The 23926-nt window shown below is 39.1% G+C and overlaps 1 long non-coding RNA gene across 1 annotated transcript; it reads left to right on the top strand.

Moving 5' to 3' along the window:
* The first annotated feature begins 9429 nt into the window (after positions 1 to 9429).
* On the top strand, positions 9430 to 20691 carry LOC143733010 (uncharacterized). Its single transcript, XR_013201231.1, has 2 exons — positions 9430 to 9772; positions 18443 to 20691. It is a non-coding gene; the product is annotated as an uncharacterized LOC143733010 (long non-coding RNA).
* Positions 20692 to 23926: the final 3235 nt, after the last annotated feature.

Raw genomic sequence — 23926 nt, 5'->3', positions numbered from 1 at the left:
CTACTCGATCAAAAGAGTTAACACAACTACAAGCCAAGTATACTTTGAATACTTAATTATACTTTAAGTATATATCGATCAAAAGTACAAGTACAGGCCAAATAATTTAATTTAATTGGACTTTTCTCTCAGTATAAGTCAAGTACACTTAAGTGTAATTTTAAGTATATTTCTGAGAAGTATATAAAATCTAGACTGAAAGTATACTTTCTTATTTTTAGTTTAAAAGAAGTATACTAATAGAACACTTGACTAAAATAATTTTTTGTAAGGTATGATTGACAGACAAGGATGCCTGTTTTAATTGTATTGTATTTTGTGGCTGAAACAATCTTCCACACTAATAATACTACTTCGACATAAAGGCAGTCTCACGGGATGCGGAAAGCACAATCTCTAGGCCGCACAAGACTCTCACACACAACAAGCCTTTCAGAAGCGCGGACATAAAAAGTCACTAGTCATCATCAGCATGCACTTCATCTTTTGTATTTATGTCCAGACAGTTTTATTAGTTTTGATGACATTTTCGCATGTACATCGGGGTGTTTTGCAAGTATACGTAGATCAATCGATGCCGACTTCAGGTCTGGTGCGATGATGATTCGAATTTTAGTTGCTATAGAGACGCGTGATATGATTTTTTTGTTTGTACACTCAAACATCGCTATCTGTTGTTTGAGAGACGAGGCGAATTCAGAGATTTTTGCCGAGTATTTTCTGCGCAGATCTTGTGATTTTGAAGCTATTTGGAGGATTCCTGAGAGAAAACTTATATTCTACAAGGACTAGATCGGAGGATATATCCTTTCCTTTTTTCTTTTCATTTTCATATTATTTCTGAGGAAGCTTTTATCTAACTGTTAATTGTTATTATCTGGGAGTTAAACTAGGAGTTTGTATTTAATTTAATTTTGTATTTAATTTTATTATTTTTGTTTTATTTATTTGTTTATTATTTTATTTATTTTATTTCTTTTGGTAGTATTTCTGAGGAGGGTTTGTATTATTTTTTGTGTGTTGTATTTTGTATTGTTTCTATTGCAGGTTGGAGGAGGACGTTGATGGCTCACATGGGTGAAAAAGGAGGTGATTGTTCTAGTTTTTCATTTGTTTATGGTATGTTATGATAACCATTTGATCCGCCAATTTTCCCAGCTAACTAAGTGATCACATGTATTTGATTCCTTGCATGTGCAATAAACCTTTCAATTTGAGTAACTATTGTAACAATTTGTAATTGACCACTGACATTGATCATTGATTATTATTAAAACATAACTAACTATGTGATGTCTGAAATATTCCAGCCTCAGGCCGCTCCAGATCCAGGAGAGCTGCTTCCACTCAGACGGCTGGTCTGGAGGTTTGGAGTCTCAGTTCTGATGATTTAGCTCCTCTGTCTTCTGAGTTTTCTGGTTCTGTGTTCACAGGTCAGGATCACAGGACGAGGAAGAGGCAGAACGGCAGCCAGCAGAGCCCAGATGATGGATGTGCGTCCAGGCGGTCATGTGGAGAGTTGAGTCTCAGCAGCAGAGGGACGTACATCGTTGAGTGGAGGTGGAGTGGCCACGGATCGGACGGCCCAGGTGAACAGGACAGTTGTGGCGACTGGAGGTTGTCAAGGTCCGACAGCCTCCAAGAGATGATGTGTTCTCCGCTGCCAGGTCAAGTTCCTGTGGAGCCAACAGTGACTTCCAATGGCCTAACAGCTCAGGGTGCCGTGGAGGTGTCTCCTGCGAACAAGAGCTCAACAGGTGAGATTGAAATAAGGCTGAGGGGTGTAAAGTGTTCTGATAGAGATTTTGCTATTTTGTGCATAAGACTGCTTCAAGTTTTTAACAGGTTATGGTCTAGTCATATTTACCGTTGCTCAGCATAATTTAGCTGAAATTTTCTTACCGAAAGTTTTTCCAAAATATTTTAGTTGGACGTTTGTTTTTCAAAAAACATATTTTTCAGAACATTCAAAAGTAACGTTCCCATAATGTTTGCAAAATTATAAAACAGACTGTTCCCTTAACATCTGTATAACCAAGAAAAAAACATTTTTGAAACATTGAAATAAACTGGACGTTAATACGCATTATTGTGAAATAAGACTTTGGGACATTTATGCAGGCATTAAGCAGAAGCACGGCCTTCGTATAATATTTGCTTTACTTGATTTTGTAACATTACAAATAAGAATGGAACAGTAAAATGTGTAAGTGTGTCATTGTTTAGTTTGAGGTCAGAGATGTTTCTAATAGTTGTCTTTTCAATTGTTTTTCTTCTTTTCAAAAAAACCTACAGAATGTAGGAAGAGGAGAGGAATTTGTACTTTCCTCGTGAGCGTGTGGAAGGCTATGAAACATCATTTCGGCTGCTGTTGCCACAGTAGTGCTGTGGATGTTGTGGAGCCTTTCGTCCCTCCACCAGATCTGGACCCAGAGCCTGATCCAGATCACTCAGCCGTCAAGCCAAATAATGGTAAATACACAGTCATTATTTCTTGAACATTATTTTAAACAGTATTGTCGTCTTGTTTTCCACTAAAAATATCTTAAGGCTTGTTTTCTGAGAATAATAATATTATTCTCCCTAGGTTTAGGTGAAGGTTCAGGGTTAGTACCTAGTTATTACCCAGTTATTGTAATAACTGTAATAAGTACATAGTATGCACATGGGAAACAGGACTGTAAGATAAAGTGCTACCGGTAAGACTTTATTGTGAGGTGACGTAGTTACACGTTAGTACATCTACTGTACTTACTATAGGGATAACAGTAAATTATAAATAATTACAAGTAACCAACCGTAACTCTATAGTAAGTACATGTAGTTAATCAATATTACCCAGTTCTTATCTGAGTAAGTACAATGTAAGTACTTCACCTTAAAATAAAGTGTAACCTTTTATTATTAATTCAAAGGATCCAGCAAGCTCATATATTTATCATATTGTTTCTGTTTTTCAGAGTCCTTTGCGTCTTTCTTCAACGTAGGAAAGATGATTGGATCCGGAGGATTTGGCAGGGTGTACGAGGGAACACGGAAATTTGATGGCAAAAAGGTAAATATTACCCAACTGTACAAACATTTTGAAACAAATACATATTTAAAACAATTTACAGATGGTTTAATACCTAGTGCAAGGTCAGGTGCCTGAATACTGTTACTGTTATTGAAACATTTCTTTTTTTTTTTTGCAGGTTGCCATCAAGCAGATCAGCAAGATTGACAACAATCGTTATCTTGATATTGTAAGTTGTTTAAAACCTGAATGTGTATTTAGTTGTTTAAGTGCTGATTACTGTAGTCAATACACCTGTAGGAAGCATTAGCTGTTAATGTTATCGACAAATAAGCCTAGAAGCAACAAATAACTTTGAGCTGAAAAGTCTCTGTATCTACAAAGATCAAAGAAAAGTACATTCAAAAATGAGATTTGTACCCAGCTAATCTTCTGTCTGCTACTTTTCACTAGCCTGGGCATCCCGAACCTCTCGTAACAGAAGTGGCGCTGCTTCTAATGATGAGGCAAGAACCCAGAAGCCCCTACGTCATACAGCTCTACGAGTGGTTTGAACACCCTCGAAAGTTCACTCTCATCATGGAGTACCCCGAACCCTGCGAGAGCTTGCTGGACTTCATCATCCGTAACCCTGAACTGGATGAACCAACGGCACGGGTCATCATGAGACGGGCTGTGCTGGCAGTACAACACTGCATCGAACATGGCGTTTTTCATAATGACATTCATGCGGAAAACTTCCTGATGAAGAAAAACACGTTAGAGCTCAAGCTGATAGACTTTGGCTGCGGTCAGCTACTTAGTAGTGACGGCTACGAGAGCAGAATATACCTTGGTGAGCATTTTGGCAGTGTGGAAACCTGAATGTGTGACTTACTGATTATTTGACACTTTAAATAAGAAAGCTCAACAATGCGCGAATGTCTTTCTTACAGGATTAATGACTTACTGCCCACCTGAAGTCTTCACAGATACGAGGTTCCACGCCGTCCCAACAAACGTCTGGGCTCTAGGAGTGTTGTTATATGAGATGGTGAACGCATGTTCTCCTTTTGCCAATAGAATGGAAATCACACAAGCCAAAGTTACATTTAGGAACGCCAACTTATCCAAAGGTGAATAATATTGATATCTTTGTTAAACGCACACATAAAGCAAAGGCTCTGTACAGAGACAGTTAAAGGTGAAGTACTCTATGTGAGATTTTTTTTTAACCAGTTGCATTTGTGATGTTTGAGTTGGAAAAAGACGTGAAGCACGCAAAGTCTTTTGAAAATATGCTCTTTTTGTCACAGAAACTGCATACTTCACCTTTAAAGTAAAGATAATGAACATTTTACCTTAAATGAATCATGTTTAGATGTCACATGGTCATGACTAACCAGCTCTCTTCTTATTAATATTGGTACAGAATGCAGTGATCTGATTAGCCAGTGCCTAACAAAGGATCCAACTAAACGGCCGACGTTAGAGCAGATGTTACAACATGAATGGATTAGAAATGATCTTCTTGTAGATTGGAGAAGTTCAGGAGATTCACTCGATCAGTGATTTCAGGTGTGAGGAAGTGTAACAGATGGACAGAGTAGGATTATAATCATTTGTTATTATCATTTATCTATTTTCAAATTTGTGTATTGAACAGAGTTCATTTTAATGTTGTTGTCATAGTCTAGTCACCTTCATTTATATAGTGTTTTATACAATACAGATTGTTTTGAAGCAGCTTTATGATAATAAACAGAAAAATAACAGAATCTGTGATGCAAACAGAATTCAATTCTGCTGTAAGACATTTATGAGTTGACATGTTCATATAATCTTTGTTTTGGATAGGAAATAACATACTTGATGTCCTTGGTGGAGGTCTTGAGCTCGTGACGTGACCCGAAGCCCGAAATCCAACTTCAACTCGACAGGGAAGTCAAGCCGCCACTCCAGAGAGCTCAGAGCCTGGCATCATGGGGGATCTTTCGGACTGGAAATCAATCAAGAAAAATTTGGGATCCTAAAGTTAAGCCAAAGGGTCTCTTAGGTGATCATTTGAACACAAAGTATTATATCAAAAAGTGATCAAATTCATCATATTTTACTGAACTCTAATTTAGATTTTCTTTGTTTATCCGAGACATGGCTTCATGTAAACTCCCCGTCAGCAGCATTAGAAGTGCCTGCTTTTAAACTCTATAAGAAAGATAGAGTTTGTTCTAAGAGGGGTTATGATCAAACAAGTTATGATCTATGAGAAAACTGGTTTCCAGTCTAATGAAATCGCTTGGTCAAATTGTTTGGATTTGGAATGTATTGGTTTGAAATTCAGACTCTGAATCTTTGTATTAATTGTAATTTATCGTCCTCAGTCTTCAAACAGTAGTTATGAAATTTGAAACTTTTTTTACATTCATTTTTATACATTAGTTATACAAAAGTTTGTCTAGCTAATACAGTGGAACAAGCCTTTAAAAGCAGTCAATGAATTGGACATTTTTAGACCATTTACATCTCATAAACCATCCAGAGCAAAGGATATATTTGGTATTGATGTAGTAATGCTTAAAGAGCTCAATGAGTCACTAGTTAAAACCATCACCAAAATGATCAACTTTTCACTTTCTCATGGGACGTTCCCGTGTGCTTGGAAGTCATCATCTGCTGTAGTGCCTATATCTAAAAGTGCAGATTCTCATGCTGTTAGTAATTACAGACCTATTAGTATTTTACCAATAGTCTCAAAGGTTGCAGAGAAATGAATGGTGCTGCAAATCACTGATTATCTAAATACTAGTTCATTTTTATTAGTTCATCCAATGCAATTTGGCTTCAGAGTAAACTTCAACTAGGTGGCAAATTGTTATTCCACTGAAAAAGTGAAGTCTCTCTTAGACAAAGGTGGGGTTTTCGGGCGGTGTTTCTTGACCTCACGAAGGCTTTTGACACTGTAAACCACAGAAGTCTTATTTCTAAATTATTAGTATTTTTCTCCAGAGACTTATCATATTCAAATCATATTTGTCCGGTCACACAAAGAATGTCCGAGTTCAGAATTATAAATCAGCTCCCTAATGTATATCCACAGGTGTTCCCTATGGGTCTATTCTGGGTCCATTGCTATTTACGTTATCAATGATCTTCCATCCGTTTGTCCCGACACCGAATGAATGCGGAAGGCACCGTTATTTATATACACGGAAACAGTGCGTCACAAATCGCAAATGAACTTACACAATCCCTAGTTAATGTGACATTTTGGCTAGAACAAATCGGTTTACAGTTAAATATCTGTAAAACAGTGTTTTTTTTTTGTTTGTTTTTTACCAAAACAAATAGTTCAAGTGTAGTGCCAGATGTTGTTGTTTCAGGGGAAAGGCTACAAGTTGTATCTGAATTGATCTTGATTCCAGACTTTCTTTTAAGGCTCAGGTTAAAAAGGTCTGTAACTGGGTCAAAGTCTGTCTGTCAAAATTTAGATATATGTCAACAGAGGCCGCTATGTTGTATGTATTTCATTAGTATCTCTCATATCACTTTTTGTCTTAACAACCCCGGTCACAAGCGAGTACAACTACTCTAAAAACACTGGACTCTCTGTATAAACAATCAAAAAAATTTTATTTATTAAAAAGAGGTTTTTTTCATCATTTTTTAATACTAAAAAAGTACAATTTGCTAAATTGGGATAATCTGATGTAGATGTTTGTCTTATGTTTAAGATTATACATAACAACTGCACATCGGTCCACAAGGGCTGGAGAAAGAGGGACTGTATTATTCCTCTCAGAAAAAGTCAATTTAGTCAGTCTGTATTTTCAGTCAAAGCCACAAGGGAATATGGAACTCCATCCCATCAATAATTAGAAGACTGGATATACATTTGGTTCTTTTAAGATTCATCTAAAAAAATGGTTACTTACTAGTCAGCACTGTCAACATTAGTATCTTAATATTCTGATTTTAGCATCTTTGTAATAATGGTTCTGAGTTATTTGCTTTTTCCTGTCACTACTTTTTTTTTTACCTCTTATGTAGCACAATATGTTTTGACAAAATTTTCTGTTAGTGTATTTTTGCATGATTTCCGCGTGGAATCGTGTACTTGTATTTTGTAATTTGATAATGTGATTGTTTTTTTGTTTTGTATTATTAATGTAAGATGCTTTGTTTTTAGGGTGACTTTTTACATTCTGTCAAGGGTCTACAGATGAAAATGGTCTTTTTGGCTAATTCTGCATCTATGTTTATTAATGTGCACTGCCCCTGTAAACAAGTGAAATAAAGTAAACATGAGAGACTGCAAGACGTCAGCACAGCCATATTTGCTTTGTTTTAAAAGCAATTTTTGCTTAGTAGTATGATTTTACACTTCTATATATAAACATCTATATATTTTGCTGTTTTTCTCCCCTTTATTTATACTTATGTGTGTATATATATATACAGGTATATATATACAGTATGTCATTGGTCTCTTACTTTGTATAAAGCAGCTATGTCTTGTTAATATAAAAACGTACAGAAATACAATAAAATAAAAGCAAAATTTGTTTTTAAAAGTGAAGACAATCATCTTTATTTATATAGCACTTTATACAAGATTGTTTCAAAGCAGCTTTACATATTAACTGGAAGATAATGTTCAATGATGCAAACACAATTCAGTTCTCTAAGATTCAGCTCTAAGACAGTTGTGTCATTATTCAGCTGCAGTCAGTTCATAGTTGATTCAGTAATTTTGTGAAGTTCATCAATTATGTAATGAGTTCAAATCAGCTGTAAAGCAGCTTTGCACAAAACAGTGATGTCATCATTCAGCTAAAAAACAATCTTGACAAACATTTTAAGTGGATCTTAGCGGTATTATAAAAAAAAAGTATGACATGATCCCTTTAAAGAAATGCTTTCAAAGAATAGAAAAATTAGGTGCATGAAAACCATCTCCATGGTTGTTTATATATATATAAAAAAATGTCAGCCTCTGTTTTCATTTCATTTCTTGTATTATTTTAAAGATTCAGTTTTCAAATCTTTAAAATTGAAGGTTTAGTTACCCAAAAACAAAATCTAAAAATCTAAAAAAAAAAAATCTATCATCATTATTTACTAAGCCTCGTCTTGTTCCAAACTCGTATACGGTTGTTGTTGTTGTTTTTAAGTGAAAGGCAAAGACCTATTTTTGTTTCCTGAAATAAAATCTCAATCTACTTGCTGCAAACTTCAATGCACTGTAGACCGTTTAAAACCTAACCCTACAATAAATGAGACTAGAGCCTGTTGAAAAATAATAATACAACAATTTTTGGTGCATGACATCATCACTGGTTATTTAGGTGAAAGAAGCTTTTATTGTATTATTAGAAAGATTTAGGTCAATCTTGAAGCTTATTGGAAGAGTTACTCAAAAACAAATTCTATCATCATTATTTACTCCAAATTTACTCTAAAGTCATATAGGTCTACCACTATTTTTACAGTTTTGGGAGGGCAATTGTGAAGAATCGTTACGCAGCTCTTTTCCATTCAAGGCCTTTTCATATAGTCACCATGTCTGTAAAGCTCCAAAAAGGTATAGGTGACATATGTATTATATAGCCATATGTAGTGTTTGGAGTTTTCCTGCAACTGTTCCAGCAAACTTTTATTTGTTCAATAATTAAATTGGTTAAATAGAATTCAAAATAATTACTTACATCATCAATATAATCTTTATTTTGTTCTGCAAGACAGGGAAAATATGTATTTTTGGTTATAATTAATATTTTGAGTTTGTTCTGTGAATGACGTCATCGGTAATGGACCGGTCGCGCGCGCGCGCGCCTGCTCTCTCTCAGAACAGCCTGTGACTGGAGAGAGTCAGGTATGTCCCTACCGTGCTCTGCATTTAAGAGCGGAAATATGCTATATTAAGTGAAGTTTTAAGTTGACATTTATTATAGAAGTGTCATAAAACGGGAATGAGTTTATGTATGCATTTTTCTGCCTACAGTTCAATGTATTTTCAGAGTTTTATAAACGCACGTGTTTGTTTTATGTTGCCGCCTGCGCGCCAAATTAGAGTGCAAATAGAGGTTTTTCCCTGTTAATAATTTTCTCCACATATCATTTTGGTGGATTGAGTCTGTGGAAATGTTGTTTAGTATATAAAATGTATGTTTATAGCCATGTGTGATCTGTGTATTAAATGAATTGCAGTTGTTGTTAGGGAGGACGGTACTTAACGTTTCTTTTCTCATACATCCTTCAGCTGGAAAAGAGTGAACCTTGAAGGAGTGTGTGTTGATTGTCTGTCCTCTGTCAATAAACTGCAGGTATGTTTAACAACAACAAGGAAAAAAAACACTATACGATCTGACAAATTGAGACATAGGCTATTGCTATAATATTAATGTAAAAACATGTACTTTTGATGGAATTTAATTGCTTTAATTTGATTTGTGTGAATGTGAATTGTCATAAATGAGACGCAGAAAGAAATTAATTGTTGTAATACAAGACTTTATTGTAAAAACTGCTCTCAGAACAGCCTGTGACTGGAGAGAGTCAGCTGGAAAAGAGTGAACCTTGAAGGAGTGTGTGTTGATTGTCTGTCCTCTGTCAATAAACTGCAGACGTGGTCCACCGAAGCCAGTGGTGTCGTGGGAGTTTCTTTGTGGCGTGAGACGAGATCCGCTACAAATTGGTGCCGTGACCCGGATCAAGGGATCAGCCATTGCAGATCACCGGGAAAAGTCATCGACATCACCAGTCAACAGAACTTTTGTGGTAGATAAGCAGTGTGACTTAAACATGGACAGTTACGGATTTACACACAACAAAACACCAGAACACATGTCAGATGCAGATGTTAATCATGCAAACGTGACACCTATCTGTGTAAGGAGTAGTGTTTTAAGCTCACAGAGGTTCTCTACTGGAATGGGGAGGGGGGCCCAGTTAAATAGTATGCTAGAACAAAACAGAGTAGCTACTCCAGTACGTCTAGCCACTCCAGTACGTCCCTCCACTAGTAGCCCAACTATGCAAGGCATGAGTAGTGACACAACAGTGCCTCATGGAGAAAGACTATACAACTCCCCAGTGGGCGAACAAGTAAATCAGTGGCAAACAATGGCAGATTTGATGAAGCAACTGGGTAGTGAAATAGGGAACCAAATTTCTGCAAACCTGAGATCTGCAGGACCAAATGCTCAGAGAGACTATGTTGATGCCAAACAGCCTTCATCTCAAATTCCTGATTTGTCAAATTTTAACCTAATCGTTAGGCATCAAGATATCAAAGAACCACCTACCTTTAGAGGTGATAAGACAGATCGATGCACCATTAGTGAATGGCAAGAACTGATGCAAGCTTACTTGAACAAGAAGGGCTTCAGTGAATCTGAACAGGGCCAAGAGATTCTCGACAAGCTAATGGGCCATGCCAAAGATGTCGTGAGGACATGTATTCGCAACAATCCCCTGCTTGATGTGGCTAGAGACCCGCATGTCATATTTTCAATTCTGAGGCAGCATTTTGGAGATGCAATTTCCTCCACAACACCTTTAAGAGACTTTTATGAGACCTTGCCAAAGCAGTCAGAGAGTGGCTTGGATTACTGGATCAGACTAAATAAGGCTGTTGACCTAGCTGATGAATGCCTAAAAAGACAAGGGAAAAGAGTTGAAGACCCTAGTCACGAAGTGACAATGATGTTTGTAAGGCATTGCCCTGAGCCTGGTCTGTACACCGCCCTTCGGAGTAAACCATTAGAAGGTTGGAATGCACATGAAATTCAAGCATTAATTGACAGCCACCACAGAGACAAACAGTCTACAAGAGTAGATAGGGAGAGAAGGGTTGACGAAACCTCATCTGATGCCTGGTGCATGACCCAACAGCAGTCCACTACTGTTAATCAGGCAAGTGGTACAGATTCTGTTCTCCTCGGGCGAGTGGTTTCTCTTCTAGAGCAGTTCCTTGTCAAACAGAAGGGGCAAGAACAGAAAACTGAACAGGTCAAGGCCGTGCCTGAAAGCTCTGCAGTCCCCTGCAAAATATGTAGGGCTCAAGATCATACTACAAAGACTCACTGTTTTAAGGAGGGACTGTGTTTTAGGTGTTTCAAGACCGGGCACAGGGGTTTTGAATGCCCTGACAAAAGACAAGTAAAACAAGTCACAGCCAGCATAGCCACTAGACCTGAGCACGATTTAAACTAGAAAACCTGCACTGTGGGGGGGACAGTGTGGGTGTTAGACAAGCAAAGACCCCCAGAAAACCCATTAGCTGTTCATGTAACTACTAGTGACCACTTAAGTCAAAACAGTGCAAGTGAAGTAACTGCAGTTAAGCAAAAGACTGTCTGTGAGGCTCCAAAAGCTACCTACCAGAAAATTAATGATGAAGATGATCTGTTCTATGCTCCAGTATCGGTTGAGGGGAAAGTGAAACTATTAGCCCTCGTCGATAGTGGATCCGTTACCTGTACATTGAGTGAAGCAGCTGAACAGACACGTAAAGATTGGAACTTGATCTGCACAGATTCGACTAAACCCACAAAAAAAGTACTTACTGGCTGTGGAGGGAATGAAACAAAACCAAAATGTACATATGAGTTGAGTGTGGATATGCTTGAATGCAAGATGACAATCAACTTTCTAGTTGTCCCAGGTCAAAAAGATGAAATGATCGTTGGATCGAATGTCATCAGGCATGTGACTCGGCAGATGAGGAAAACGGAGTGGTACTGGAAAAGCTTATCTCAGCCAGTTCAAGATAATGTTCAAGAACCCTTGCTGAATGTGCTTTCTAATGTTGACCGCTGGCATGGAGATAAGATACCACAGAGAGTTGGCACAGTAGTATTGAGACAATGTCTCACACTAGAGCCACAACAAGAACATTTGGTTTGGGGGAGATTAAAGGAAGAAGTTCCCTTGTCTGTTGGAAGCACTGTAATGCTCGAACCCTCCACTTCCCGTTCTGCACCAAGAAATGTTATGGTAGCTCGCAGTGTTTGCCCACTCTGGGGTGATAAGTGGATTCCTATGAGAGTGATTAATATGATTGACCGCCCCATTGTTTTGCGCCGCAATACTAAAATAGCTAACGTGCACCCATGCCTCGCGCTAGAGGAACTAGATCTCGCAGGAAAAAGTACAGAATACCAGCAGGAAGGGGTTCAGCAGAATGTTGTTCAAGTTAAGGAGCTTAATGAGAAAAGCAAACTGCAGTCTGACTATAAAGTCAAGCTGAGAGAATTGGGGCTGACAGAAATTGACATTGAGTCTTGTGAAGTAAGTGATTACTGGAAAGGAGAGCTGACTGACCTCATAGTACAGTATGAAAGTACCTTCTCTCGTGACAAGCTAGATTGTGGTGAAGTAAAGAACACTGTTCATCGGATACGACTCAAAGATGAGAAGCCTTTTCGACTGCCTTACAGAAGGGTTCCACCCACCCATTATCAAAAATTGAGACAAACATTGGATGAGATGGAGGAGCGCGGTATCATTCAAAAATCAAACAGTGAATGGGCGTCACCCTTAGTCTTAGTTTGGAAACCATCTGGGGAGTTAAGGATATGTACAGACTTTAGGTGGCTCAACCAAAGGACAGAGAAGGATGCATATCCTTTGCCCCATCAAGCTGATGCCCTCGCATCATTAGGAGGAAATAGTTATTTTAGCACCATGGATCTAACATCGGGCTTCTATAACATTCCAATCCATGAGGATGATCGGAAATATACAGCATGCACAACTCCAGTAGGGCTCTATGAATATAACCGTATGGCTCAAGGTTTATGTAACAGCCCAGCAACGTTCTCGTGCATGATGACATCTATCTTTGGAGACCAGAACTTCCTTTCGCTTCTTTGCTACTTAGATGATCTACTCGTCTTCGGTAAAACAGAGAAGGAAGCGCTTGATCGCCTTGAGATGGTGTTTTCCCGGCTTAGAGAGCATAACCTGAAACTGGCACAAAAGAAGTGCTATTTCTTGAGAAAAACTGTCAGGTTTTTGGGTCATATTGTAACTGAGAGTGGCATAGCAGCCGATCCAGCAAAAGTGTCTGCAATCAGTGACATTAAATCCACTGATCTGATGGAAACAGACGGAAAGACTCCTTCACCAACCAAAGTAAAGTCTTTTCTTGGGATGGCAAATTATTATTCCCATTTCATTGAAGGCCTCTCGACTTTAGCGAAACCATTGTTTAAACTGACTGCCGGGCAGAAAATCGGGAGGAGACATGGACAAAAGAAGCCCTTCGTTTCCAAACCTAGGTGTTTAAGACCTGAAGACTGGACTGCAGAGTGTGACACAGCTGTAGAAAATATAAAACGTGCACTTTCTCATACCGTTGTTCTTGCCCACCCAGACTTCCACAGACCTTTTCTTTTGTCTACCGATGCATCTATGGATGATTTTGGTGCAGTCTTGAGTCAGATTCCAGAAGGTGAGACAAAACCTAGACCAGTCGCTTTTGCAAGCAAGACCCTGTCAAAAGCCCAGTCCCATTACCCTGCTCATAGGTTAGAGTTCTATGCACGGAAATGGGCAGTTTGTGATAAATTCGCCCATTGGTTGAAGGGGACTCAATTTACAGTGCTGACTGATAACAATCCCCTGACGTACATTATGTCAAAGCCAAAACTAGATGCCTGCGAGCAGAGATGGGTATCTAAGCTTGCCCCTTTTGATTTTGACCTGAGATATATTTACCCGATACCAAGAACATCCCTGCTGATCTTTTGAGCCGCCGACCTTTTGCCAGAACATTAGAGGTCTGTGATGCGCTTGAGATTAAATCTAAACATGTGAGTTCTGAGACCATACAGGAAACTTTCCGGTTATCAGTGAATGTGCACCATCAAATGGGTGAAAGCAGCATGGATTCCCATGGTGAAAAACTGAAGGTGGTTAGTAGTGAAGGGGTGAGAGCTGTCTTTGAGTCCTGTCTCAACTGGGAAGCCAGCAGTTCAGTTCATAGTGTTCATCCAGCCCAGAATAATAATTTTGTCCTTGGAGGTGTCAGCTCTCTTCCAGTTTTCTCTATGGAGGATATACGGATGAAGCAGAGAGCAGATCCCACGGTGTCCCGTGTCGCGTTCTTTATCGAAAGAAAAAGGAGACCATCACGCAGAGAGAGAGACAATGAAACTGCTCCAGTAATGAGACTTCTGAAACACTGGGAAAAGCTTGAAGTTAAAGATGGAGTACTGTACCGCAGGTCCAAAGATCGAGTCGGTAAAGTCAGGTATCAGCTTGTACTTCCACTGTCACTGAGAATTGTTGCTCTCAGAGGAACTCATGACGATGCAGGCCATCAAGGACAAAGCAGAACCCTTCATCTTGTACGCCAGAGGTTTTTTTGGTCTGGAATGGACACAGATGTTAAGAAGTATGTCTCGCACTGTAAACGATGTGTTGTCGGAAAGACGCGGGAACCTGAGACTAGAGCGCCACTAGAGTTTATCAGAACGAATGCACCACTTGAGCTTGTGTGTATAGGAACACATGGAGAGAGTATTGATGTTCTGGTCATAACAGACCATTTCACAAAACTAGCCCATGCGTTCCCCTGCCCCAACCAGACAGCCAAAGTAGTTGCTCAGAAATTGTGGAACAACTTTTTCTGTGTGTATGGCTTTCCACAGAGAATACATTCTGGCAAAGGTGCAAATTTTGAGAGCAAATTGATCGCTGAGTTGTTGCTGGTGTCTGGTGTTGAAAAGTCACATACCACACCATACCATCCTATGGGCAATGGTCAGACTGAGAGATTTAATCGCACTCTTGGTAGCATGATCCGCTCTTTGCCTCCTCGAGCAAAGGAGAAGTGGCCACAAATCATTCAGACACTCACGTTTTCCTATAATTGTACTACCCACGAAACAACAGGGTTTGCGCCTTTCTACTTAATGTTTGGGAGGATTCCAAGGTTACCTGTAGATGTCATGTTTGGAAGTGCCCTCAGAAATGAGGATGTTCAGACTTATGATGAGTATGTGAAATCTCTTCAGAAAGATCTCAGAGAAGCTGTGCATATTGCTAAAAGCAACACTACTGATGCACAGTAGACGGGTCATCACTCGTCATGTCGTCACATCTACACTGGCAGTTTCTGTTTCTGTTTTTTGGTGGTCTTATCTGGATCTTCCTGTCTGTTGATGAGACGAATCACAGTTTTTTCCCCAAGATGGCTTTGCCACATTCCGTTGCTCATCTCAGATCATTAAAAGGAGTTTCCCGCCTGGCTCCTGATACTTATAAACGCTGTGAACAGCTCGAGGTTTTACGCCGACCTCGCTACATTCACCGGTCGCGGAAAAAACTCCGGAATTATTATTACTCGCCCCCCAATAATATTCCGGTTGTCTCTACCATCACCCGTGTTCTGGATACAACACAACTGGATAAAAGACATAGACTTATCAACTTTGGAAATTTAAGATCGCTGCGTCCTGATCTTGACCTCGGAATCTGCAGACGTGCATCACCTGACCTGAGATGTGCGCTGCTAAACACCCGCTCTCTAACTGATAAAGCATCACTATTGAACGACATAATCATTGACACTGACCTGGACATGCTATTTCTAACGGAAACCTGGCAGGTGCCAAATGACTATTTGAGCTTAAACCTCTTAACGCCGCCTGGATACATCTTTTTTTCTCAACCACGTCTTCATCGCAGAGGTGGAGGGCTGGTTGTAGTTTGCCGTGAGACTATTAAAATATCCAAGATTGAGTTACACGATGTTACAACATTTGAATATTTAGCGCTGAAAATGACGGGCCAAACGTCACTGGTGGTAATTTTAATTTACCGACCACCAAAAAGTCCCTCTGACTTTTTTTCTGATATTAGTGAGATACTTACTCTTGTCTGTGCTTGTCATTCATCTGTTATTTTGCTTGGTGATTTTAACATACATGAAAACACTGCACAATGCAAAGAGTTGATGTCAGTATTGGACTGTTTCAACTTGACTCAAAATGTAACTTTTGCCACTCACTCCAGAGGCCACATACTGGATCTCATATGTACATCTGGCTTAAATAATATTCTTGTTAACGGCTCTGATTTTGCACTTTCAGACCACAAACTTATAAATTTCAGTTGTAGTTTTCCAATATCTATGTCTCCTCAGAAGAAAATGCTGACCTATCGTAAAATTAACTCTGTAAATTTAATTTCTTTTTCTGCTTCTATAAGGGCTTCTACTTTATCAGAATGTCTACTGTCTAACCATCCATCAGAAATCTGCTGTACTTACAATAATGCTCTGTCTCAAATACTTGATATGCATGCCCCTGTTAAAACTAGACTGGTTCCATCTACTCGTGCCTCGTCCCTGGTTCACTCCCGAACTTCGGATGATGAAAACTGAGGGTCGCCGTCTAGAAAGACTATACAGGAAAACTGGACTCATTGTGCACTCTTTAGCTTTTAAAGAACACCTGCTCAACTACCGGACCGTCCTTAACAATGCAAGATCCACTTATTTCTCCTCCACTATTAGAAATTCCTCGTGCAGACCCAAATCACTCTTTGCTATGGTTAACAAACTAACAAATCCACCACAACATGTTATGTCAGGCTCTGTGGAGCTTGTAAATAGCTTCTCTAAATTCTTTTCAGACAAATTGATGTCTATCACTTCTTCCATCACCAAAAACAAGCATACAAGCGACTCAAACTTAATGATAACTGGACCAGCCCACTTGTCAAACCCTCTCTCTACTTTTACTCTGACTACTCCTGTTGCCATAAGTGACCTAATTGTGAAGTCAAATTCTACATCCTGCCGGCTCGATCCTACACCTACTGTTCTACTTAAGAAGTGCGTCCTCGAGGTCGCACCATTCATAACTCACATGATAAACTGTAGTTTAGCCCGTGCCATTGTCCCAGCGGAATTAAAAACTGCTGCAGTGACTCCCATTCTTAAAAAACCTGGCCTTGATCACCTAAACATGGACAATTACAGACCGATATCAAACCTAACATTCTTAAGCAAAATCCTTGAAAAGGTTGTTGCTTCTCAATTACGCTCTTATTTGGATATGAATGGTCTTTTTGAACCTTTTCAGTCGGGTTTCAGTCGCCCATCTCACAGCACTGAAACTGCTCTTCTGCGTGTGGTTAACGACATTCTCTCATCGATGGATTCAGGGTTAATAAACATCTTGATGCTCCTTGATCTAAGCGCCGCTTTTGACACAGTCTGCCATGAATTGCTTATTTCTCGGCTTTCTGATATTGGTATCACTGGTTCCGCTCTTTCCTGGCTTATTTCCTATATCACTGACAGAATGTATTATATCACCATACAAGGTCATAATTCTGCCACCAATTTACTTACACGGGGCGTTCCTCAAGGTTCGGTTCTTGGTCCACTCTTGTTTATCATCTACATACACCCACTTGGTAGCATCATACGCAGGCATGGACTACAATTCCATTGCTATGCAGATGACATCCAAATTTACCTCACCACCAGCTCCGATAGACCATCCCTGCCTGACTCACTCACTGCATGCATCAGGGACATAAAGCATTGGATGTCCCTTAACTTCCTCAAATTAAATGATAATAAAACTGAGATATTAGTGATTGGTTCTCCAGTTTCAGTCAAAAGGATGGACCAGTCCTTCTATATTGATGATTTCCATATAAAGCCTTCATCACTGACTCGCAACCTCGGTGTCTTATTTGACTCAACTCTGTCTTTTGGCTCTCATATTTCCTCCATTGTTAAAAACTCTTTCTTTCATCTTCGAAATATTGCTCGTCTAAGACCATCTCTCACTTTAGCTGACGCCGAACTCTTAATTCATGCATTAATCACATCACGTCTGGATTATTGCAATGCTTTATTTCTTGGCCTTCCCAAAAAACTTATTGCAAGATTGCAGTACGTCCAAAACTCAGCAGCAAGAGTTCTCACCTCCACCAGGCGTTCTGCTCACATCACTCCGGTGCTTCATGACCTTCACTGGTTACCCGTTTCATCACGTATCCACTTTAAGGTATTGCTTTTAACATATAAGGCATTAAACGGTCTTGCACCCCCATATTTGTCTGATCTACTTTTCACCTACCGTCCTGCACGCTCTCTCAGATCAACTGAACTTGGTTTACTGTCCATCCCTCGTTTTCGATTATCTACAGTAGGTGGAAGGTCATTCAGTGTTAATGCGCCAACATTATGGAATTCACTGCCCCTTTCACTTCGAAATATCTCATCAGTGACTGCTTTCAAGACACAGTTAAAAACATATCTGTTTAACATGTACTTCGCCTAAATGTGATTATATGTGTCCTTTGTGATTGTAAAGTTGTGCGTCAGTGTTAAATGTATTATAAAGGTACCATGTAAAGCGACCTTGAGCTTTGGAAAGGCGCTATATAAATAAAACTTCTTCTTCTTCTTCTTCACAGAGAAAACAGGCAAAAGGGTATAACAAAAGATCTAAGGGCGCTCCTCTGGAGGTTGGAGACCGTGTTCTCTTAGTAAATAAAAAGGAAAGAGGAAAAGGGAAGTTGGCAGACGTGTGGGACTCAGCAGTTCATGTAGTGATATGGAAAGATCCATCAATGCCCATCTACAGAGTTGAGAATCCTACAACAAAGAACAGCAAGGTTGTCCACCGTAACTTCCTCCTCCCAGTCAATTTCCTTCCATTGGAAGAGCCGGACATCGAATCGACAGTCTTATCAACAGTGTCGGAAGACGAAAGATATCAAACAGAAGACCAAAGATCTTTGCTCAGCATGGAAAGAGAATCGAGGATCAGTAGAACAGCTGCATGGATCTTTCAAGGTGTAGGCCCCAAAGCACCTCAGAGCACTGGAAAATGTGCCATGAAGAAGACCAAAGAATGTGTCACAGAGTTGGAAAAATCAGTCTGTGAAAGTCAAACAAGAGAGAAGAATCTTTCTACCAGAAGTGTATGTGAACACACTGAAAATTCTAGTGATGAACATGAAGCAAGGGATATGAACTCTGACAGTGAGCAGTCTGATGATGACAATGGTGTACATGAATTCGAACCAGATCAATTGTGCTGCAGGAATGGGGAAGGGCTCCAAGAATCTGTGAGCAACCAGAGTGTTCCAGCTGAATCAATTGTCATGTCAAATGATGCCAGTTCAATGAGCAGATCAGTCGGAAGCTTCAAGCATCCAGCCTCAAGTTGCAAAAGTGGACACGCACAGAGAAAGTCCCCAAGAACAGTGACTTTAGCAGATACTGCCTTGAAACCAAATGAAGGAACAGTGAGAACCAGGGCAGGACGTCTAGTGAAACCTGTCAGGCGCCTGCTTGAGTGTATGAGTATGATATTGACTGAGTCGGGGCAGAGAGATCCTCTTGCAAAGTTGCTCAAAATTCTGTCAAATTTGGTAGAGTGTTGAATTGATCCTTGAAGTCAAATATTAAGCTGACCTTGAGAACCGATCAGAAATAAGAACTGAGTGAGCTTTAAATAGGTTTGAGAAGTACTTTTTGTGGGAATGTATGGTAATATGTATAAGGGCATATTTCTCCCGAGCAAAATGTTTTGCTATTCATTTGAATGACTATGGTCTGGGTATCCCGCTTCAAAGGAAAATGTCTCTCCTACAGCCTTAAAGTTTGCTGAAATTTAGGAGGGGAGAGTGTAGTGTTTGGAGTTTTCCTGCAACTGTTCCAGCAAACTTTTATTTGTTCAATAATTAAATTGGTTAAATAGAATTCAAAATAATTACTTACATCATCAATATAATCTTTATTTTGTTCTGCAAGACAGGGAAAATATGTATTTTTGGTTATAATTAATATTTTGAGTTTGTTCTGTGAATTATGTCATCGGTAATGGACCGGTCGCGCGCGCGCGCGCGCGCCTGCTCTCTCTCAGAACAGCCTGTGACTGGAGAGAGTCAGGTATGTCCCTACCGTGCTCTGCATTTAAGAGCGGAAATATGCTATATTAAGTGAAGTTTTAAGTTGACATTTATTATAGAAGTGTCATAAAACGGGAATGAGTTTATGTATGCATTTTCCTGCCTACAGTTCAATGTATTTTCAGAGTTTTATAAACGCACGTGTTTGTTTTATGTTGCCGCCTGCGCGCCAAATTAGAGTGCAAATAGAGGTTTTTCCCTGTTAATAATTTTCTCCACATATCATTTTGGTGGATTGAGTCTGTGGAAATGTTGTTTAGTATATAAAATGTATGTTTATAGCCATGTGTGATCTGTGTATTAAATGAATTGCAGTTGTTGTTAGGGAGGACGGTACTTAACGTTTCTTTTCTCATACATCCTTCAGCTGGAAAAGAGTGAACCTTGAAGGAGTGTGTGTTGATTGTCTGTCCTCTGTCAATAAACTGCAGGTATGTTTAACAACAACAAGGAAAAAAAACACTATACGATCTGACAAATTGAGACATAGGCTATTGCTATAATATTAATGTAAAAACATGTACTTTTGATGGAATTTAATTGCTTTAATTTGATTTGTGTGAATGTGAATTGTCATAAATGAGACGCAGAAAGAAATTAATTGTTGTAATACAAGACTTTATTGTAAAAACTGCTCTCAGAACAGCCTGTGACTGGAGAGAGTCAGCTGGAAAAGAGTGAACCTTGAAGGAGTGTGTGTTGATTGTCTGTCCTCTGTCAATAAACTGCAGACGCGGTCCACCGAAGCCAGTGGTGTCGTGGGAGTTTCTTTGTGGCGTGAGACGAGATCCGCTACAAATATATACTGTATATTCCAAGACTTCTGGAGCTTTTAATGAGAAAAGCTTGTTTTTATTCACTGATAGTATTTCCATAGACGGAAGCTCTGAAAAGTCATTGCAGCCACGTTTAAAATGTTGCAGTAAAATATTGTTGACAGCATGTTTTAGTGAAAACAGACAATTCTACAGTGGTTTCTTATATCAACCGGCAGAGAGGCACATGTTCCTTCAATTGCATCAGTAATAAAATAGCTGATTGTGTGGTGCAACACACGGCTTTCATCCATCAGGGCAACTCATGTTCCGGGACACTAAACAGGAGGTTTGCTGGACTATTTTTTAAATATAATGAATAATTGTGTCTGATTGGCACAGCTGACAGAGCTTGATGCTGGTTGATTCACTGCCATTATATGGACAAGAAGGACCTTTTTTCTCTTTTTGTGGTTCAAAAAAAAAAAAAAAGGGCATACAGCATTAAAACAATACCAGGGTGAGTAAATGATGCTTGATGCTCATTTTAGGGCGAACTATCCCTTTAACTGCAGTTTGTACGTGGCCAGTGAGACTCCCAGGAAAAGGTACGCACTGTTTTTGAACTTTTGCCAGATTTAGACACCGAATTTTAACTTCTTTGTGACAACGACATTTAGCCGACCTGTCAAGCTAAGCGAGCTCTGCATCCGTTTTCAAGCGCTCTCAGCTCCATCCAGCGAGGAAAAAGCTTTACCGATGTCTTGCATTCTTATTTCTTTTAGGACATTTGGTTATGTTTACGGTTGACAGATAATAATTTCATAACTTCTATGGCGCTCTCGGCTTCCGGTTTCGCATATGAACATAACTGCCCTGAAATCCCTTACGAAAAAGAAGTATACTTCAAGTTCATTTTATGAAGTATACTTGAGTAATGTTCAAATATATTTTTGAGTAATGTTCAAATATATTTTTAAGTTTACTTTATGTAGTAAGTATACTAATATCAATGTGTACTTGAAGTGTTGTAGAAATTTTAATAGTCATTGATCCCAAACAGGTATCATAAGAGAAAGAACCTATTCAATGTATAAAAGTATATGTGTGTACGTGCTTGTGCGTGACTTTTCAGGAACATATGGGACAGGACCTCTAACCTTAGGGACGGTCAGTTTTGGCCAGTTTATTTCAGTACCAGTTTGTGTCTTTAAGTAGAAACTGAACAGCAGTAAGGACCTTATCTGGGTGGGTGAAAGGTACAGCGGGTGAGGAGGAACCTTGAAAACAGTATAAAGGCTGTCTCATATCTTCCTGTTGGGTGTCACTCTCTTGCACAGCGTAACTTCTGTGTACTAGACTGAACCTATTCTTGCAAGAATAAATACTTTCCTTTTTGTTAATTTGACTCTGAGTGTCTCTTACGCAGTGATGATGTTTAACAGAATTTTTGCCACAACAATTTGGTGTCAGAGTGGGGTTCCTTGGAAGTGCCTTCTGGACCTGAGAGCGGACGGTGTTTGGCCACCTGGACTGAGCAGTTCCAGCTCTACCTCGTAAGCTTGAGAGAGAGGGGCCGACCGCTATCGGGTCCGGAAGGGGCTCCACTGGAATCAAAAGAAAGCGAACCCGTGGCAGCCAACATATCTCTGGTAAGAGACGTCTAAAATATTTTCTTTTGGGGAAAAGTATTTTGTTTCGGGTATGAAATGTGAGTGAACCATATTGGCTGAGGGCTGTTTCTGTGGTACGTAATCTGAGATTAATTGAGATCTATATATAGATCAAGAGGTTTCAAACAGATACGAGAGAAAATTATCAAACAGATAGGTAACCTGAAAATTAGTTGTTCCACGACGGAGCAAATTGTTTTTAGGTACTGAGGCTAATTAGGGGGAACCAGAACAGTTTTTGGTAAACCTTAATTAGGAGGGCACTAATAGTGCAACCCGACCGATTTGGGTTAAAAGAAAAAATCGGGTCTGTTGGGGACGCCTAACAGATCAGGAAAACGCGCGTTGAAGAGAAATCCACAGAGAACAGAGAAGCAGCCAATATGGGGAAGTCTCAAGGTAAGCATGCAAAATTTGATACACCGGTTTTTCTATCAAATGAGAAAATTATGGGGGAAAATTTATGTTTTAGATATTGAAAAAACTGAGAATATACCATGATTTCCCCAGGGAGGGAACACTGAGCACAACTAGACTGAAAGTAGTGCGAGAATCAGTTGAACAGGGCAGTGAGAAACAGGAGAAATAAAGTTCTTACTTCTTCATCCAGTAAATGGAAGCATGACATTAGATGTCTGAGAACTTAAATTTACATGATAAGGATTGAAGTAGCAAGCAGCTATAAGGCTGTCTGTGTGAAATAGAGGGAACTGTAAGTGAGAGACTTGATGGAAGAGGGAAGTGAAAAACAAAAAGGTTGGTGTGTGAGATATGTGTGTGGGGATTGTTAGCAAACAATCATGTACTGGTTAGATAATGAAGGAACTGGCATGTAGAGAAAAGAAAGAATTAGCATGTAGAACAGAGGATGCAGAAGGAACTGGCATGTAGGGAAAGATGGAAGAAATATAGTAGAAAACTATATGTGATGAAAATAAAATGTCTGACAGAATTTATGAAAGTCAAATTAACTGTTTAAATGGTATGAAAAATGAGTTTCAGAATAAAAATAAGGCATTGAGTATGATTAACGGGGATTAATGTGATATAAAGATAAGGAATGTTTCATTAAGCAAAATGGGGATAAACTATATTTTCTGTATTAAATTCTATATTTTAATGGTAAAATAATGATTGAAATTAGGTTTAATTTTAAGTTTGACAACCATTGTGTTTTGAACCTAGGGTCCAGCTATGCTGGAGGTACAGCAACAGGGTTTGCTTATTCAGCCCGGTTTCCGGATGTTAGATATATACTTGTTCTGTAATTAGGGTTGTTGATGATAATACCAAATTAGTAAAATGTAAAGACAACTTTGACCAAAGATTCTGGAAATCAATAATGTATAATGTTGGATATTTTGTTGATATTAAGTCATTGAAGCAAAAGATATTGTCTGTTTTATAAATGAAATTATGGGTCAGGATAATTTCCCTGGACAAGTATGACTAAAGTTAAACGAAAACTTTGTGAAAACAACTTAGAATATTTTGAGCATTTCGATGCAGCTTATGAAAATTAATTTTCTGCCAAAAATAATGATAAAGATTAT

Source organism: Siphateles boraxobius, unplaced genomic scaffold (assembly GCF_051911475.1).
Source record: "Siphateles boraxobius isolate OS27281-9 unplaced genomic scaffold, OSU_SipBor_1 9, whole genome shotgun sequence".
In the NCBI taxonomy this organism is placed as follows: Eukaryota; Metazoa; Chordata; class Actinopteri; order Cypriniformes; family Leuciscidae; genus Siphateles; species Siphateles boraxobius.
Note: the sequence above shows the minus strand (reverse complement) of the source record. Positions and strands in the feature narration are given on the sequence as shown.